The sequence below is a fragment of the Dermacentor albipictus genome, chromosome 8 (assembly GCF_038994185.2).
Source record: "Dermacentor albipictus isolate Rhodes 1998 colony chromosome 8, USDA_Dalb.pri_finalv2, whole genome shotgun sequence".
Lineage (NCBI taxonomy): Eukaryota > Metazoa > Arthropoda > Arachnida > Ixodida > Ixodidae > Dermacentor > Dermacentor albipictus.
Window position 1 is genome coordinate 58,218,440 of NC_091828.1, and position 9,774 is coordinate 58,228,213.

The window sequence follows — 9,774 nt, forward strand, 5'->3', positions numbered from 1 at the left end:
TGGTCTTTTTTGGCGTAATATGAAATATGATTGATCTTTCAACAAAACTTCCAGTTGGCAGTACAGCGCTGGTTCTGTTATGCGTGTTTTAGATTGTCCTCGCCTTCTTCACGCACCGCCATATTTCACTTGAGACGAACCATTTCGCCCAAATCAAGTTGTTGCTACTACAGATTTCTTAAGCTTTCGAATTTCTTTAGACAGGGCAGTTCAAATCAAGAACCATAATTAGAAATGTCTTTGCACTCAGATATAACACCCTGCTTGACCGAATCATAACGCAAGCTACGGCGTGAGCGGTCAGTCACTCATCATCAGACACCACAGCGCATATCCGGTTTACCCGCAGGGTGCGAGGATGCTTGCCCTACTATGATAATTTAGCTCGTTTCCTCTCCATTACTTTGCTTGCTTTCTAATCAAAGGAAGCAAATGGAAAAGTATCGCAGTAGGGCGAGCATCGTCGCACCCACTTCGGGAAAACGTTCGCGTGTTTCCATTAATTATCATATCTGAGCAGTTTATACCACGTACGTCTAGCCGAATATACAATGACAACTATACATATTTTCCCATCAGTACAGTGTAATGATAGGAAGAGGCGTGCGGAAAAAGCTGTCATTTCGACAGCTTGATGAAGCCGAAGGCCGCCGCATTAGCGATTACTGCAACAAGCACAATCGTCTGATAACTTTTTAGAAATTATACCGAAATATTACGGAAATAAGAAAAGAAAGTTCTGTACAAAAGTTCTAACTGACATAATCTTACAGGAATGCATAAAATATAAGCATACATTCCTACACACAAAGTTTCAATCTTCTAGAGAGATTGTATTCTAAAAGGAAAGTCCAAGGTGTAGATTATTATGCAAATAATGTTCTGCTAGATGCAGAGCAAGAACCAAGAAAGCAAACATACTGCTCATGTTTGAAAAACGCAGCACACAAAAGCTTGTTTTTTCTAAGAACATCAAGAAGGAAAAAAAAAACATCAAAAAAAATTCGTCTAGCTTTAAGCTAAAGTAACTACGAATAGCTTTAAGGGTAGTGTTCTCCAGTTCAATCGCTTCGCTGTGTAATCTATTTACTAATCTTCGTAGGTAATTGCGAAGCGTCTGTTTTTCATATGTGGTTCTTACTGTTGGTATTTTCCAACATTCATTCTTGTGTGTTCCATATATAGTGCTATTGTTTTCTGACTTGCCATGTTGCTTAAGAAAACTGGATCCAGTGTTTAAATCTTGTTATGACCCCTACACAGTCAATAATCGTACATTGTGGCGATTGGCCTCACTATATATTTTACAAAAAACGTAAGTGTATGAAAGTAACCAGTGACTTTTTGAATTACGCACAAGAACTTTTTTAGCAAGACATGAATGTTGTGCAGATTTTCTTGAGTGACAGTAGCTCAAACTTAATGACAATAATGAACCCTAGATTGAAACAAACTGTTAAAAATCCACATCGGAATATTTTGTTGCAGTACATGGCCGCTACGATAAACAGTATCATTACCCGGGACGGTTTTACTGCTAAATAATCGACATCTGTATCCCAGGATAAGGTTTCTTGAAAGACGACACCCAATCTTTTAAAGCTGAGTACTATAGCGGTAGGCCAAGAATTCAGCAGCATGTGTTTATTGCTCACAGCGTTTTTATTTTACTGCAAATTATCATAGCCTGTCTTTTGTATTTAGTCCAACTATATAGGCATGTCCATTCGTCTAAGTTTTGCAAGGTTGAATTGGCTTCATCAATTAATTCATAAATTGAATTTCCTATTAAGAAGATGTGAGTGTCATCAGCGTAAATTATATATTTTGCCGCAGAGGTAATATTATTAAGTCATTATTGTAAAGACTGGAAAGAAAGTGGCCCAATTGGCTGCCTTGTGGCATACCACAAATACGGCAAGCAAACTAGAGACATTTTGATTTGTGTCCACTGTCTGGAAACGGTTCTGTAGGTAGGATTCAACCAGATGTGTAGCTTTTCCGCGGTAGTCATAGCGTAAAAGTGTCTCAATTAGAAGAGAACGGTTTATATGGTCAAAGGCATTGGTAAGGTCTACAAAACTTTCCAAGACCAATTTTCCCTCCTCAACAGCGGTTAAGAATAATTCTTTCTGAGCAAAAAACGCAATCTCATTGCTGAGACCCTTACGAAAACCAAACTGGAACGGAGTTATCAGATCACGTTTTTCTTCGATTTCAATAAAGCCCTTTAATATTACTTTCTCTATAATTTTCCAAAAAGCAGAAAGGATTAATATCGGGCAATAATTACCAATGTCATTTTGAGTACCTTGTTTGTGCAACACTATTGCACGAGCTGCTTGCATTTGACGAGGGAAAAGAGCCTGGTTAGGACACAGGTTAAATATATAAGAAACACAAGGGGCTAAAAAATCAGCAACATCCTTAATAGGTTTTATTTGGAATCCATCGATGTCTTTTGCGTTACTTCTATTAAGGCTATTAATTAAATCATTTACTTCAATTTCATTTACGGGTTTTGCAGAATTGTGCTTGTAGCATAGCCAAGGTTATTTTGCTTATTTTTCATGACAGGAATGTTAACGCCACTAGTAAAGTGCTTATTAAAAGCGTCTGCCAGCAATCTACCTTAATGTTCCTGACCATTTATTTCCAGCCTCGTAATTGGTACAGGAGTCCCGCTATGCTTTAAGACAGAGTTAAGTCTCCTCCACATAAACTCCGAACATCGAACTGCAGCACCGACGAAATGTGCAGAGTAGTAGCGCCTTGTTTAACACTTAACAAGAAGCTCCTCATCTTTCGTTTCAATAAAGTTCTGATATAGGTTGTTCTTTTCGATTCTAAAAGGATGTCTGAACTTATTCCGAGTTTCCCATTTTTCTTCCTTTGCTCAACGCGAATATTAAGAAAGAAAGCTACATACATTGGTTTAGAATACGAAGAAATATTTTATAGGTCTTGTTAGCGTCGCTGCATTGAGGCACTTCTTCTCAAGAAATATATTTCATTTGTTCCCGAAGTTTCGACAAGTTTTCTTGTGTGACATTCTGTGGGGCGTGAGTCAATTTGGGCCTCTTACTACGTACACGCACCTTCGAACAAAGGAATAAAGGTAGGTGATCATAGAAATCATAAGCGAATACACCAGCTTTGACGTTTGCATGGTTTGTGTTTTTAAAAAATTTTCGATGAAAGATGAAGAAGGCTGAGTGATTCTACTGCGTAGATTAATGACATTCACTAGGCCATTTGCTATGAGCGAGATATCAAGCCTAAACTTTGAGAAATCTTTCATCATATTAAAATTATTCTCTCCACCACAAATACAACCAAAAGAATTTTTGTTTACAAACTCTGTAATTGCTTGCGGATATTTAAAGAGAAGACAGTGCCATAGGGTCGACGATAGCAGACTGTTATTACCATATTTTGAAGTTTCATTGGCAAGATTTCACACTCATGTGTACTTAAAGAGAGCTCGGGCAATAGTTCAGAAGCTCTCCATTAATCAAGATGCATACCACGCTGCGGCGTGCATAGGTACGATTTAGACAAAAGGGATTATGGGATGGAAGACGGAAAACACCTGCTTCGTCAGTAGACCATGTTTCCATTAATAATGTTGCATCGAATGAAAGCCGTAGCTGTTCAAAGAACAAGTAACGTTCAGATTACTTATTTAGAACGTACCGGCTGTTCAGGCGAAAAAAATCATTTTAGGAACGCTTTACTTATGTACTGCTCACAGACTTGAGGTAATACGTAGGTTTCCCTGTTCGCGTCTACAATACAGTCATCGACAAATGCCACGTGTCTTAGCCCAGCTCGTCTAGGTCACCCACGGTGAGAATCGCCGCCACTGTCCACCGTCGGCTCTGCACACAAGGACACGGCTTTTATTGTGCCACACATATTAGTATTATGCCCTTTTAGCCCAGGTTTTTGGTTTCGTGCAATAAAGCACCCATCCTTTTCGTCACATTTTCGCCTAAGGCATACATATGCCTTAGCCGACGTTCCCCCGATGCTGCCGCGGCCGCCAGTGAGAGCAATAGCAAAATTAAGCGAAAGCATGAAGACATAAGTGAAGAGGAACTCATGGCGATCCAGCTTAGCAGTCACAGCAAGATGAGCACAAATATACAGCGAGTATTAGGTTAATCTGTATATTGGTTGCCTCTCAGTATATGCTGTTACACAGTCAGTACCATATAACGGACGACACCCCCTGACCTTATAATCATCATTATGGCCAAGTGATCGAATTCCCCGTTGCTGCTTCTAACACAAGGAATTACAATATTTAACTTTTGGAGCCGGCTTCTGCAAGGTTTTCAGATGCAGAATTTACAGCTGAGTTGTACTGTGTAGGCCCTTCCGAATGCGTATCCTGAAAATGTTGTTCAGTCTTCGTCATGAGTGCTCAGCATAGGACGAACTAAAGCAAGTAGAAGTTACTTGCGAGTTTGATGGGAAATATAACTTTATACAGGACCGACCGCGGTAGCGCAGTGGTTATCGCTTTGCAGTGCTAAGCATAAGCTCGTGGGTACGATGCCGACCACTGCGGCCGCATTCCCGTGTGGGTGTAATACGGAAACGCTCGTGTACCATGCATCGGGTGCACTTTAAAGAATCGCAGGTATTCAAATTATCCCGTAGTCCCCCACTACGGCGCGCTCACAGTCCGATAGTGGTTCTACAGCGAAACTGTATAACCCTAACCCCAATGCATTTGTCATCTCCGCGGGCAAAAACCTCAACCAATCACAGTGGAAGGCGTGCGCCGCGGGGTTCTTTGCAGCACCACCAGATGGCGCTGGCCTCCACGCGGCAGCGGCAGTGTAGGTTGTGCGGGGGCAAGAAAAAAAAGAACCAGAAAGCTCGCTTTCAAGTTTAGCCTTCACCGCAAGCTCTTGCTGGTAAACAAGCTGCATTTGCGCGAAGAGCAACAGTAGCATGCCAAGCAAGGAGTGAAGTCACTACACTTTTATATGTAAAAGAACAACGCACCTAGCAAATGATTCTATTTGCGTGGTGGTAGCGCTATGGAAAGCCGACGCATAGTGAAGGCTCCCGAGTAGCAGTGGGGGCACGATGAGCGTCGACGGGAAAAGCAACATCAATATGCACAACGGCGTCGTGCTCAGGTGAGGTAAGACCCAATTCAAGGCTACGTCACATTCTTCTATCGCATCAGGTTATACCACAGCCACAGCTTCGTTGGTCAACCACCTTCAAAGAGTAGATGGGAGCCCTTTTTTTCTACCTAACCCTCGCAAGTGAATTATAATTCATACAAGATGAAGAGCAAAAACAGTTTGACGTCAAAGTACCCAGTTTGTTAGAATGCTGGATGGGTAGAGTCAATTTCTGAACATAATGAAAGGCCTACAGCACAAACTGCATTCCAAATGCAACTATGACTATTTACGCTAAGCCCCCTTCGTAAGCATAAATTTGTCTTCCTTTATCACGCACGCACAGGATATACAGGAATCTCACAGATTCGAAACAGAAAAACGCATACATACCTGTGCCAACTAAAACCGGTTCGTTGCGTATGTACTGGATATTGTTGCTCACTTTATCATGAAGCCAACCTGGCCTCATATCCTCACAAAATGTATAGTTTGATACGTACACTAGCTAACCTTCCTGTCTTCGCTTTTCTGTTTCCTCCTCCTCTTCCTTGATAGTGCACTGCGGTAGTGATAAAGTACAGGAACTTATTTCCAGGAGAAAGGAGTAACATAGGTATTCAGGCACGAGTCGAACCGTCAATTTTCGAAAGAGTTGTTCATTGTTTAGAGGTTGTGGAAGTGATCCCGCACATTGAGCCCCGGGTAAAGAGAGAACCTGACCCAGTAGTTGCACCTGCGACAAATATATGCCCCCTAACCGTGCAGAAGGCTTACATTTTGAGGCCATAATAAATTTTGTTCTTATTTGAAAAGTCGGTACGACATGCATGACCTACATTTTTTTAACTTAATAATTTTATTTCATGGCGTGTTATTTCCAGTAAGGCAAAATAAATACAAGAATGTTTACGGCAAACATAAAAATATTTCAAACTGCAGTCCAACAAGGGAAGCCTCCGGAGGGAGTCAATGTTACGACAATGCACTTTCTTTTTCTCATGGCTTTCACGGAAATAAATCTCCATCTTGGGAGCCTATTCTATTATAACTTGCATGCTTTATAACAAATATGTTGGCGTCGCGGATGTATTGCTATAACGTTTCGGCAGATCAACTAAATGTTATCAAATATCGGTGCTGAAACGTCCCAGTAACGCAAAACAGACCTCTCTTCTAGGATTAACACCCTCACCGCTAACACACGCTCGTTCATTCCCTCGGCCACCCGCATCAACCCCTCACCCGTTTACAAGAAGAACGCCTATGTATACTGTGCCGAGGAAAGCATGTGTCTCCTTGAAAAAAAAAAGTCCACTTGTCGAAACGAAGGCTCTGGCTTTCACCTTGTTCTCGTTCTGCTCATCGTCTTGAATTTCCATCGCCCCAATTCCCCTTGTTTTCCCTGGTCTCATAAAGCAAAGCAACATGCGATCAGCGTGGCGATGTAGGTTACAAGAAACACTTTTAGTAGACTCCCGTACCAAAATACTATGCAGAGGCAAACGCGATGATGTTGAATGACTACGCTGCTGCAAACTGTAGTAAACAACTAGTCGTGTACTAGAGGACGACTGCAAGGCACCGTCAAAATGACGCAACATGCCATTATGCATATCATAAGAAGCCAAGAAAGACTGACACCTAGGACAACATAGGGGAAATTACTTGTGCTTAATAAATGAAGTAAAGAACGAGGTTGGTGAACCTTGATGAAAGAAAGAGCTGTGGTCCTGACGAAATTCCAAACTGCTTTCTTAGGCGCTATGCCGAACCAATCAGTGAATATATCTACCTCATATTTTCTAAGTCACTTCAGGACAGCTGTCTGCCCGCTGAATGGAAGGCAGCAAAAATTGTGCTTATTCACAAATCAGGCGACGTAACGTCCCCGTCCACTTACCGGCCTATATCCCTCACATGTACCTGTTGTAAAATTCTTGAGCACACCTAATCAAATTTCTTAAAGAACATACTGAGACTAAAAACATCATTCACCAAAACCAGTATGGCTTCAGAGCAGGGTTGTCCACTGTTACCTACCTGGTAGAAATCTTTCGTGACCTCGCAGAGGGAATCAATCATCAAAGTCAAACTGATATAATGTTCCTTGATTACTCAAAGACTTTTGATCGCGTGGCACATGCTAAACTGAATTTCAAACTAAACAAAATACTTGGCGATGGTCTCGTTACGAGGTGGATAGCCAGCTACTTATCGGAACGCCGACAATATGTGCAATACAATGACCCTGCTTCTGATATCGTTCCGGTCATTTCTGGCGTGATGGCTCTGTGCTAGCACCATTTTTGTTCATTTTATACATAAACGACATAACATACCACGTTGATGTGAAGGTGCGTCTCCTTGTGGATGACTGCGTGCTATACAAAAACATAAACACTCATGCAGACCAAATAAAGTTAAACACAGCTTTGCGCAACGTCATAAAGGTTTGCAATACATGGCAAATGGCAATCAACATAAAAAAACTGTAGTGATGTCTGTCACAAATAAGAAAACAAAACTTAATTTCCCTTACGGTACTGGCAACGGCGTTCTCAGAACAGTAACTGAAAAGAAATACCTTGGTGTGATTATTTCTGATAATCTCAGCTCTAAAACCCAAGTACAAAACATTACCCAAAAAGCAATGAACAGTTTATACTTCCTTAAGCGCACCTTGCGCTTTGCGACTTCAGATACCAAGTCCTTATCCGTCCAATCTTAGAATATGCAAACGTCGTCTGGTTTCCATATATGCGAAAAGATGTACACATGCTCGAATCAGTTCAACGAAAATCTGTTCGTTTAATCTACCATAGATACCGGCGCACTGATTCTCCCACAGAGCTGCTTTCCTAAGCAAGCCTAGACACCTTATCAAGCGGCGTCACGCTCCATAGACTTAAGTTTCTTTATCAATTAATTCATAACGCATTTAACATGGATCCTGCTACTTACATTAGTTTTAATCGTTCTAGAGAAACACGTCACAAGCATGACTTTACGATTAATGTATACTCTTGTGCTAACAACACATATTACTTTTCCTTCTTCTCTCGAGCCATAAGAGAATGGAACGGCCTAGATAAATCTGTAACTGCGCAGAATTCCTTGAAGAAGTTCGTTGAGCTCGCAGCCTCGTCAGTCTTGTCAACAATCCAGACCTGATGATCATGTTGAGACTGTATTGATCTGGTGTTGGTGCCCACTCAGTGCGTAACTGGCGCATTACTGTACTGTACTGTATACTGTTTGTATTGTTGCCCGCTTGATGTGTAACTGGCGTATTACTGTACTGTACTGTGTACTGTATTCCTGTATCTTGCTGATAAATCCACTCCTGTAACAGTCCCAGTGGGACTAACAGTATGTTAAAAATAAAAAGAATAAATAAATGGAAATGAAAGTGGATGAAAAAACAACTTGCCGCAGGTGGGGAACGATCCCGCAATCTTCGCATTACACGTGCGATGCTCTACCAACTGAGCTACCGCGGCGCCGTTTCCCCATCCCCTTTTCTGGGTATTTATGCTTCCTAGTAAAACCCTGACAGCGTTAGCCAGCACCACCACTCACAAACCTTGGCGGCGGATGTGGAACGCCCTTTCTGCCGCAGGAGTCACGATAACTTATTCTGCTTTGGTGAAAGCAAACGGTAAATAAACCCCCACATGCTACCTTAAGGCATCAATCCGGCAACATCGATGCCGACTTTTTGATAATTTTTTGCAGATTGATGAGAGTTTTTGTTCAGTTACTGAAATTCCTCTGCAACTACTTTCAGGGAGGTATTACAATTAGGCATGAAGTTGTCCAGCCACTCTGAATGGGCGTTATATGCGGTTTGCACTCTAGATAGAGGGTCAAGAAAATCGTAAGGCTGAAAGGAGCGCCGTTATGTTGTGCTTTTCAGCAGAATGTAAAAGCGCACATTACAAAGCAAGCGTGAGCAGCAGATTTTTATATGTATTAATTTGTGCAGAAAAAGAACATCCGATTTGTTGTGTCTACGGGTTAGGGTAGGTCGCGTGAGTGTCTGTGTCAGCTCTATGGAGATGGCAGGCTTCTTACGTTATCGGCGTTTAAATATAGATGTGAACCTTTTTTGCACGCTTTCGAGAAGTTCAAAATTTGACCTACAATTTCCGCCCCAAACAACGGAGGCGTACTGAAGAAGTGGAAGGCATACACTCTGATATTAAGTCACAAATGAGCCAGGTTCTTTGATGTTTCTCGTCACCTGACATACTGTCCCGAGCGTTTGAAGTGCACGCCGCCTCGTCCAGCGTGGGCGAGAAACTCAGAGAGCTCTCGAAGTACACTACAAGGTCATTTGTTCCCTCAGCTCTTGGCAGGAGATCGACTTTATCGCTGAAGGGAAATAAGGTCCTGTTAGCCTTCCGCGTGAAGCTTGCAATTTTCGTTTTTGATGCGTTAATGGTCAGCTTGTTTCCAGCTCAAAATTCGCAATGTCCTTCTGAAGAGCGGCGTAATCATCAACACTTTTTTACCTCTATGGAAAGTTTCGCGTCATCAGCATATAACAAACCAACAGTTTTGAATGACTGCCAAAACGTCTTTAATAAACAGCGAGAAAAGAAGGGGTCCTAGCACAGACCCT

The 9,774-nt window shown here is 41.8% G+C and overlaps 1 non-coding gene across 1 annotated transcript; it reads right to left on the bottom strand.

The window, feature by feature from the left end:
- Positions 1-8,577: 8,577 nt before the first annotated feature.
- TRNAT-UGU (transfer RNA threonine (anticodon UGU)) lies at positions 8,578-8,650 on the bottom strand. The gene has a single exon. It is a non-coding gene; the product is annotated as a tRNA-Thr (tRNA).
- Positions 8,651-9,774: the final 1,124 nt, after the last annotated feature.